The 9163-nt window shown below is 31.6% G+C and overlaps 1 protein-coding gene across 7 annotated transcripts in view; it reads left to right on the top strand.

Annotated features, from left to right (window-relative positions):
• Positions 1-3602: 3602 nt before the first annotated feature.
• Positions 3603-9163, top strand: part of LOC106463829 (neurocalcin homolog) — a 48454-nt gene continuing 42893 nt past the window's right edge. For all 7 annotated transcript variants that reach the window (XR_002611578.1, XM_022391453.1, XM_013923909.2 and 4 more), the window contains exon 1: positions 3603-3736. The gene's annotated coding sequence lies outside the window, so the exon portion shown is untranslated. The remainder of the gene's footprint in view (positions 3737-9163) is intronic.

The raw sequence follows: 9163 nt of genomic DNA, 5'->3' as shown, positions 1-9163 counted from the left end.
TGTCACCCTCTTATATATACCAGACTACCCTATATTTAGTAATCTCCCGACAATTCACGAAGGTACAAGATATTTGCAGAAAGCATGGGGCGTGACACTAGTCACGTGACCTCGCTGACGCAACAATATGTTCGTCAATTGTTGTACTTAAGAGTTTGACCCACCCTACCCAGTGTCACAGCAGTTTTGATACCTGTGATGTGCACAAAACAGATAGCTCATTGTACGGCTTTGTGCTCAACTACAAACAACAACAACAAAAAAGATCTTATGAGTTTTTAAGTTTGTGTAGCGCGTCATCTAATATAACATTGTTTTATTGCATATTTTTAATTTCTTACAGTGTATTTTCTTAGGGTTTAGGCAAAGAGGGAATATTAAAATATTAATTGTGGGATTTCATCTTAAAAGTATTTCTGTTTCCTTTACCTTATTTATAAAGTCAGTTTCCCAACTTATTTTCTAAACAATTTGACTGATAGTGTTGGTAGTTGAATATTAGTTTTATTTGTTATTAAGCTCAAAACTATACAATGGGCTATCTGTGCTGTGCCCACCACGAATATCGAAATCTGTTTTTTTAGCGGTGTGAACCCTCAGACTTACCACTAAGCCACTATGGGGCCTGAATATTGGTAATTACTGTAATCATTATGCAAACAATCTAGGAACAAAATAGGACGGATATGGCTGATTATATTTTATTTCAGTGAAACAATACTACATATTGTTACATATAACGAAGTCCAAGAACTGCGGCTCTTGTACCTCATGTCCACATATACAAGAAAATTTGCTTCTGTTGGATATTCGCGCAAACATATACAGTTGACTCTCACTCTTATAACACATCGACGGCACCAAAGTGCAGAGTAAGAGCGTGACTTTGCGCAACGGTACGCGAACCATTGAGATGCAAAGACTAAGCTATGAAAAAAAAATCTAATTCTCAAATAAAAGCTTGTTTTAAATTTACACAAATTAATTTGAAGACATGAAATACGTCACAGTAACTGTAATGTTCCGAGTCTGCACTAAAAGGGAACTAACCACATTGATAATCAAAAAGTAAGTTGTGTTTTTAGCAGAAAGCTACATAATGGATTATATGCACTCTGCCACTGCAGGTAGTCGAAACCTGCATTTTAGTTTAACACAAACTTACCACTGACTCACCAGGGACTATTTTAATTAAACTATAAAATAAAACATAGATAAGTTTCTTGTAAACCCAATATCTAAAGAATGTGACAAAATATAACGTCAAAAGAGTTGTCTACATACATATATTTTTGTAACATGTTCTATCATTGGAATTCTTTTTGGATTATTTGGTAAACATAATGACAAATGCAGTCCGTCTAACGATAATGAATTAATTAATTTCTTCAATAACGTTTGCTACAGAATACATTCACTTGTGGGTCTAACTTCACAAACAAACTTTTAACAGAAAATCCAAAACTCATTTATGCCCAACTTACTTATAATGTTACTTGCAGAATTTCCTCACAAACTAATCAATAACAAGTATGCTGACAAACTCTCTAAGTAACTGAATTACAGACACGCTAACTCTCAATGTCCAACTCGCTAAGTGTGACTGAACTGATTAAATCATTAATTGACTCATTAATTCACTAGTTCAATGATTAACTCACTGATTTTGGAATATATATTGTACCCTCATTCTTACATAGAAAATAACATTTCTATATTCTACAGAAACATTGATTTCATGAAATTGTTAGATATATTGTCTCAACATCATGATTAACTCCCTCTAACAAACAAATAACTAAACTAAAATATTAAAACAATAGCTTACAACAATAAATACATGTGTATGTGTATTGCATTTCATAAATGATTGGCCTTTATATGATCCTTTTTCCGTTATATATATATAAGTGTACGGGTGTGTATGGAGGAGAGAAGAGTATTTTTGTATCATCGTTGTGATCTTAATTTAACTCATGATATTGAAATTCAAGTTTTTTTGTCTTCATTCAGTGGCATTTTTATATTGTAAGATCGTAACTTGTATCTTTGTTAAAGGGTTGTGTTGGCCATCATGCCTAAATGTAGTGATATCTAATGTGCACAGTAAATGACACCAGATTCATGACCAATACACAGATTTTTTATTTGATTAAAAAAAGTAAATTAGGGGTGACCAGGGACAGCCTGAAGGCAGAGAGAAGAAGAAATATATAGTATGCCAATACATATTTAATATATCCCGTCTCCTTTGGTTAGTAAGATGAACATGAAGTGTATAGTCTTAACAATAGAATGCTGGACATGTAATATGGTAAACTCTACCTATCTATTATTCTGGTTCATTCTCCTGTGGTCTCATATATACTTTATTGTGGGAAAGGCTGTGTAAAAGTGAATCATATTTTGCACTGGTAGATCAGGTGATACTTAGAGGTTATGTATATTGTTACGTCTCCGTTCGTTAGTTAATTTTCCGTAACTTCGTTCCGACGAAACTTTAGCGACACATGTCTTTTCTTAAATAAAACTGGTCTATTCTTTCCGAATACAACTTTACGATACACCTAATTTCAACAGTCGCTCTATAACAACGCTATAACTCACGTCTCACGTGGCCAACAATACATTCAATTACTCATTACCTCCCCGTCGCTTCGTGGCCGGTCTTATATATACCAGACCTGTCCATTCGACCTGTACACGCGTCATTTATTTGTTTTTTGTTTACTGTGTCCAGTCTCTTTTGTTCTTCAGTTCAGTTAATGTCAGGATTCAATTAAATTCCATGATACGTTACCTGGTAATTCCTTCTGTGATTTGTGGTTTCTAACCGAAAGATAAATTAAAGCACCTGAGCATATAACAATCTTAGAAGTTTAATTGAGATATCGATGTTTTCGTGGGTTTCGTTTTTATTTCTCTTATTATTGGAAACGGTCTCTTGTTCGTTTCTAAAAGAGTGACATAATTTTCAGTAAACTGGAGAAAATTTTGTTTACTTGTTCATTGGATTTTACGTAAAGCTACTCGAAAGTTATCTGTGCTAGCCATTCCTAATTTAGAAGTGATAGATTAGAGGGAAGGCAGCTAGTCAAAACCACTCACTGCCAACTCTTGGCTAACTCTTTACGAACGAATATTGGGATTGACCATCACGTTGTAACGCTCCCACGGCTGAAAAAGCGAGCATGTTCGGTGATGGGATTTAAAAACATTACTTGTAGTTTGAGAGTCGAGTACATTAACCACCAAGCTTTTCCAGGCTTCTGAAGAAAAATAACTTTGTTATTTTACGATGCCAAAGGCATTGATAATTACGCAACACCTCCTTTCAAGCTCCGATGAGCAAAATTTGGTTCCTGTGACAAGTAATTTGTCAATGTAATATACTTAATTTTGATATTAATAACATGAAGGTCTTATATTACTGCCAAACTTACTCAGTTATAGTATTCAACAGATGTATAAAGTGAAGAATCCTGTTGTTAGCAATTAAATAATCCCACATCCCACATATACTTTTTAATTTTTGTCTTTTATTAAAGAAAAAAAAAGGAATAGGTGGCAGCCTAATCTCTGACGTCAGTAGTATGCTTGCTTGTTGCTGGTTGAATTTTGATGTCTGTTAGAAGCCTAATACTTTTAATTAGTGTGAATTTTAATACTACTAGTACGGTCTGCAATAAGATAATAACACCAACAGACAGTTTATTGTGATCAAATTAAGCTATAGGTAAGTTGTAGACTTAATAATTAACAGTAATTGTGTATATACCTATAATTATATAAATTATATTCTTGTTCGTAAACCATTCCTTGATCAGTTTCACGACAATGACGGGGCCAGTGTTTGTAATTGTTTTATTTAACTTTTAAGCCAAAGTATTTCGTGTGTGATAACCTAAGTAAATTACTAAATAGTTATGTTTTTACTATAACTAAATAAGTTAACTGGTGGCTATTAACGTTTTCACTGTGATTAATGTTCTTACGTTAGTACTTGGTATATTTAATTTAACGTTAGTTGTAAACATTATTTATTAACGTTTCAATCTTTCATCTTCACTACATCAAGATGGTTTTACTTTTGTCATAACATATCTCAAAGTTCAACTCAGTCAAGTTAAGCTTGATTTAAAAAACGTTAACTTTAGTATAAGTTAACCTCCTGTTTTGTGCAAGCATTGCAAAGCATAAAATACTATTGGTACTAAAGTAAGTGATAACTTAAAATTAAGTGGTTTACAAGATGAACCGATAAAGTAACACCAGAGAGAACCTTCCATTTATGGGTTATTCTCTGTGAAAGGGTATTTAAAAGGAAGGGAAATATGGTTATGCTGATTGAAAAATTTATTTATTGCCTATGGTTCTGTTAACTTTTGTAAACATAAAGAAATGACCAGAATTATATATATCTGTCAGTAAACTGAAATGCAAAATACATTTCATGAGTTCACAAAAGACATACAGACATTGGTATACATTTGGAGTACACATTACACCACCAGAGCAGCATCAAAATTACGTTAATAGATTGCCTAATATTCAGGAAGAATCTAACATTTATAAAACTAAGAAAAGTAAAAAATAACAAGCAATTGTAAAACTCCTCAACTATGGATCCTGAGTATTGGATAAAGCAAAAAAACAAAAGCACTCAGAACAAGAAGAAAAATAGTGATATTGTATCTCAATGGGTTCTCAGAAAGTGTAGGAAGATCAGCAAAAGCCACATAATAAGATCAGTCTTTATGAGCTTGTAAAGAAAAAGACCAGAGAAGGTTTGCACTCTAATATAAAAAGAAGGATGAAGTTTGTTGTATCCAATCAGCTAAAAAGACTTAGCTACCCTGAAACATTCAGGTAGTTCAAAACAACACCTTCATTGGTCCGGATGAGTCTATAGCACTGTTGTCTTGCAACTAGAAGACTTAGGTTCAAATCCTGATAATGCTACAAACAGTGGATGATTTAGATTATTTGTAGATCATGTTTTATTAGTATAATTCTTATAATTAATGAACAAAAGTCTTAAAATATGGCATGGCAATGAAGGGATGACCTGAAGGGCCAGTGTATCAGTAGACAGTAAATTATGACATCTTCTGATTTCTACTACTAATGCAGTTTTTTTTTTTACATTTTGAACTTCTATCCTATGTGAATCTTTTTTGCTTTACCTTATCAACAGCTTTTAGAAAAGGACGAGCAACGTCTTTTAGAGTGATTTTGATAAAAAGAACAAAAGGAGAGAGAGAGAGAAACTGTAATAAAGAACTTGGTTAAGTAAGCATGACAGGAAAACTTTCCTAGGGTCTAACTTCAAAATAATGTTTCTAAATCATCTCTGACATTAAATTCTGTACTTCTAAAAATTGAGCCGAAGATGATTCTTCCCCCCCTCATTCTCCATCACCACCATTTTCCTGTTTCTGGGGGCCACATTAAAAAAAAATCTACCAATTGGTGAAAGTTTTTTGCTCTTAACGATTTTTCAAAAATAATTTTTCTGATGAGGTGATCAACCTATGGAATAAATTGCTTTCAGTAATGGTAGCAAATGAACATGTTTTAGAGGAGATTAGATGGTTTGGAGATCAGAGTTAGATATAGAAAAAGGAGTCTATTTAGTTTATCATAATTAAAGTATTTTATCTGAAAACATTAAATTAATGCATTCTATTTCATTGTTAAAATGGTTTGTTAGAAAGGTTTAATATAGCTTGTTTTTAAATGCTTGGTGAGCTATTCAGTCCCAACTCAGAAAGTTGATCAATCTCTTAAGTATCAGGATCATTTATTTAAAGCCTGTTTTTCATGCCTGTCTCAGCATTTCTCTTATTCAAGATTGCTGTGGAGGCCAACACCATACAAGAGTGTAAGAGGAGAATTAATTATTTCCTGAAAAGTAAATGGCAGACTTAAGTTTTTAACTTGTCTCAAGGGTGGATATGGAAGGACAGTATTGAAGAACCAAGTGGTCCTTTGTAATCTGTATGATATTTTATGTTATTGATTCCCTACTGTTTGGTTTGCTTACACGGCTTGGATGATTTAGACTTTTATTTCTTTAAACCACTTTTTTAAAACAAAAATTGAAAAAAACACTGATAGATCGTAATATCCAGATATTTCATTAGTCACTTTTCTAGTTTATGTGGTGCACTAAATTAAATCTACAAATTTATTTATTTTTACTTCTACCAAAAAACAGTCATTTACCACAGCTAATACATAATCACAGATAGTGGACCCACTTCTAGCTGCAGCTTTTATGCATTCTTTCTTTCATTCCTAAAGCTCCTGCTTTAGATTTTTTACTGGTATTTACCACCTTATTCATTATCTTTTCCTTTATACTTTTCCAAACCATATTCTGTCATTCTTTACTGTAGAAACTTTAGGATGGTGTCATCTGATTTGTAACGGACAATTCATTGACTTTATTGAATACAATTAATTTTCACAATGTAGATATGCTTCAAAAAATAAGCATGTAGATTTGTTTTTTTCACCCTTGTACATTTGTCTTGTTTTCTTTTTTTGATACATGGAGATTTTTACAGATGAGTAGATCAGTGGTGGATCTTATTTATATTGAAGAAAGCCTGTGTGCCCATTCTCATTTTATTAGTTTTGCAGTTTGATTCCAGAGCATTGTTTATTTAAATATTTGTGTGTAAACATTACATGTGCCACTCCTTGTACCCTGGTTCCTTTCTCAAGGGCTATTTATTTGTTTACTTGCAATATATAGGAGTTTTTGTCTTGGCTTAATGGTATTTTTGTTCACAAATGTCACAATCACCTGATAACGTGTTTCAATATTACATGTTTAAGTATTTTCAATAGAAATAAAATTTTTCTCAAACCATAGTGTGTATAAGCAGAAAAAAAGTTGGTGGTTAGATAGTTGCCTTCCCTCTAGACAGCAGTTCAAAATTATCTTGTTATGTAGCTTTGTGTTTAACAACAAAGAACTATAGTAGCAATATTTGCTTGGCTAGCTATAATAATCCAAGACATAATAATAATTAAAAACCAATTTTGATTAGTTGATTATTTTCTTGAGTTGTGATACTAATTGATGAGGCTGAACAAACTTGAGTAAAATGAAAATTCATAATGACAGAGATATCTAAATTTTCTAATGCAAACCCATTTGTTATGGCCAGCTTTGATATTCAAGCATTATTCACTAACATCCCACTTGTGGAAACAATTAAAATAATTATTAAACAGTTATTCCAAAACAGTATTTCAATTATTGGATAGGTGAAATAACTGGAAACTTTAATTTTGATATTTTAATGACATAAATTAATTTAATCATAATAGTTGGATAGTTGAAGTAACCGAACACAGTAATAATCGGAAGCTCTTGTTGATTAGTTTCTGTGACATTAATTGATTTAATTTTAATTTCAAGAAATTTAGTATTTTGTACAGTGCTGATTGATGTATTCAATGCTTGTAGGTAATCATCTGTGAGTGATGCAAAAACTAATAGATTGTGTAAGTGAAATTTGTTGTGACTTCTTTAAAGGAGGAAGACCTTGTTAGAATTTCTGTTAGACCAGAAGTAAGTAAAGAGAAACTGATTGGAAAACTTTTTCGTGTACATGATAGTAAAATATATTGGTGACGTGTAACTAAATCAGTATAACTTGTTTTAAAAAAATTCAAAGTGACTCAGTCTACCACCAGTGGTAATTATACTAGTCAGTGTAGTTATTAATTCTTTCAGCACTTATTATAGTTTTCATGCTATAAATTTTAGATTAGTAGCATTTGTTAATGAAATGTGGCAGATTATCAGTAGACATTACAGTGCTTGCACATGCAAAATATCAATTTTTTTTATTAAGTCTTAAGGTTTGTAAAACAATGTTTTTCTCATGCCTTTTTTTTCACATGTTGCCTATCCAACATGCCAAGTAATTTTCATTTTAAGATTAAAAATACTTTTTTGCATCAGAAAATTTTTATAAAGATTTTGCATGCGAAATTTAACCTCCATATAATTATAAAAAAATTGTTAAGAAAAAACTATATTTTATCTGTAATTTTCACTATTGAATCCCTGTACGGTTCAGTTGATCTGACTGATCTCATAACAACCATAAAAAATTAGGAAAATATATATATGTTATGCTTTTTTTGTTCTAGAATGACTACAAATTAGGAAATATATATATATATACATTATGCTTTTTTTTGTTCTAGAATGACTACAAATTATTACACAAAAACACAAATGTTTAGTCCAAATAGCTTAAATCTCATACCATTATACATATTTATTATTTTTATTATACTGACTTTACAGTCATGCCTGGCTAACATTACAGAAGTTGCAATGAATGATGCGGCACATGTGCACTATGTTACAATATCCAAGAGTATAAAACTGGCCTTTATAAATGACCTGTCTTGGCTGTGTTTTGTAAAATACAGTCCCATTTAATTTATAATACATATGTATATTATATACATTGTCATAATATAAAAGACTGTTTGGTTTAAATATTAGTGATTAAATATTTTCATTATTTTTAAGTCTTGTTATAATAAGAGTTGAAAGAAGACAACTGTAGGTTTTGTTGATAACTAATTGGTGTCGAGAATGTAGAAAGTGGCCAGACGAATATGTAATAAAGATATAAACAGCATGAGACGAGCGGGAAGCAGCAGACAGATAAAAGCAAAGAGAATATAGTTGGTGTGAAGTTAAGTAATGCAAAGGTGATAGGCCTAACATTTAATGTGTTGGAGTGAAACTAACAGTATAAAAAAGAAAAGAAAAAAAGTAAGATGGATAATTTTATTGCGTCAAAGCATGATTCTAAAGTAATTGAATCAGCCTGGGTACACTTTAATAAAAGGAACAAACGATCTTCAAAAGAAAGATGACCAAACGAATTATGGTAACTTGCGCCACAACTATAAGTGAATCACACACAGAATACTAGTACGATAGTAATATAGAGAAAAGTAGTTCAACTTGTCAACTGAAATTCTAAAGTAATTGAATAGGTCTAAGTGGACTTTTGACAAGAAGAAGAGAACTATATATATAAATAGTGTTTATGATGTGCCTGTAATCTCTATAGTGTGAAGACTTTGTTGTACATATGTTTAACTTGTTCAATATATA

Source organism: Limulus polyphemus, unplaced genomic scaffold (genome assembly GCF_000517525.1).
Source record: "Limulus polyphemus unplaced genomic scaffold, Limulus_polyphemus-2.1.2 Scaffold1495, whole genome shotgun sequence".
Classification (NCBI taxonomy): Eukaryota; Metazoa; Arthropoda; class Merostomata; order Xiphosura; family Limulidae; genus Limulus; species Limulus polyphemus.
Note: the sequence above shows the minus strand (reverse complement) of the source record. Positions and strands in the feature narration are given on the sequence as shown.